The sequence below is a fragment of the Myotis davidii genome, unplaced genomic scaffold (genome assembly GCF_000327345.1).
Source record: "Myotis davidii unplaced genomic scaffold, ASM32734v1 scaffold1051, whole genome shotgun sequence".
Lineage (NCBI taxonomy): Eukaryota > Metazoa > Chordata > Mammalia > Chiroptera > Vespertilionidae > Myotis > Myotis davidii.
The window spans coordinates 18,743-20,354 of record NW_006282264.1 but is presented as its reverse complement, the minus strand read 5'-3'; the positions used below and the strand labels follow the sequence as shown (position 1 = coordinate 20,354).

The following is a 1,612-nucleotide window of genomic DNA, read 5'->3' as shown; positions in this document are numbered from 1 at the left end:
GGTCTTTGCTTCTTCCCTTGTCAGGTTCGGTTGCCCCTCCCAGCCCGTCCTTTCATCCTTTCCTTATCTGTGCTCTCCATACTCAGGACAGTCCGCTGCTCTTGAGGACAGCCCGGGTGCCATTCTCCCGTCTATGTTCCCTGTGTGGGCTATGCTCCAGCACACATCGCCCACTCTCCCCTGACTCGGCGGTTGACCATCTCAGAGTGCACAGCTGGGCAGGTGCCCGCTTCCCTCTGTCCTGATGACAACACTCTGGTGGAAAAGATTCCAGGTCTCATCTCGGTTTCCTCTTATATGACAAAGTGTTTAAAACAATAGAAAGAAAGAAGTGAAGAAAGGATATTTACCAAATAGTTCCTCTGAATAAAGTGTTTTCTTAAGCATGACCCCATTTAATATTCACAACAAGCCTGGAAAGAGACATGAAATAACTTCCCCTGACAAATTCCTCAAATTCAAATTCAGATCTGTCTCAGTACAGGCCACAGTGCTTCCTAAACCAATGGCCTGACCAGCGGCCCTGCAGGCCTTTACATGCCTGGGGTGGCCGGGATGACCAGCTCCTACTGTGAGTAATTAATGCCGAGGCAGACAATGTCTCAGGACTCTCAAAGTGTTTATTCTGTGTGCTTTTATTTTCTTTCAAATATTTAGAAAACTTTTTTATTTTGAAATAATTTCAGACTTATAGGAAAGTTGCCAAGATAGTATAGTTTCCATATACCCTTTACCAAGCTTCCTTTGATCATAAAATCTTACATCAATATACTATAACATGATTATTAACCATGATTCTTCATACCAAAGAAATTAACATTGGCACAGTACCATTTACTAAACTACAGTAATGCCCTTTCTGCTCCAGATTCCAGCCCTGGTGGATCCGGTACACTTAGCCTCCTGTTTTTCCTTTACTTTTCACTCACTAATTTTAGCACCTATTAGTGGAGTATGCTTTCAACAGATATAACTGTGGTTTTTTTTAAATAGTGATTTCCTATTTCTTTTATCCCTTCCATATTTATTAATTGGAATTCTTCTGTAAGAAGAATTATTAACTCATTGATTCATTCAATAATTTAATCTCCCTATAGGCTCAGGAATGTTTATTTTATAACTAGAGGCCCGGTGCACAAAAATTTGTGCACTCGGGGGGGATGGGAGGGTCTCTCAGCCCGGCCTGTGCCCTCTCACAGTCTGGGGACCCGTCAGGAGATAACGCCCTGCTGGCTTAGGCCTGCTCCCAGGTGGCAGAGGGCAGGCCCAATCCCTAGGTGCAGCCCCTGGTCAGGCTCAGAGCAGGGCTGATTGGGGAGTTGGGGTGCCACCCCATGTCATGCACAGAGCAGGGCGGATCGGGAGATTGTGATGCCATCCTTAGACATGCTCAGGTTAGGGCTGATTGGGGGGTTGGGGCACCGCCCCCTGTTACACTCAAGACAGGCTCGATAGGGAGGTTGCAGCGCCACCCCGTCACGCACAGAGCAGGGCCGATCAGTTGGTTGGGGCGCTGCCCCCTATCACGCACAGAGCAGGGCCCATCAAGGGGGTTGGGGCTTTGTACTCTGTCACACACAGAGCAGGGCCCATCAAGGGGGTTGGGGCTTGG

The 1,612-nt window shown here is 47.6% G+C and overlaps 1 pseudogene; it reads left to right on the top strand.

The window, feature by feature from the left end:
• Positions 1 to 555: 555 nt before the first annotated feature.
• LOC102769640 overlaps positions 556 to 1,612 on the top strand; it is a 10,199-nt pseudogene continuing 9,142 nt past the window's right edge.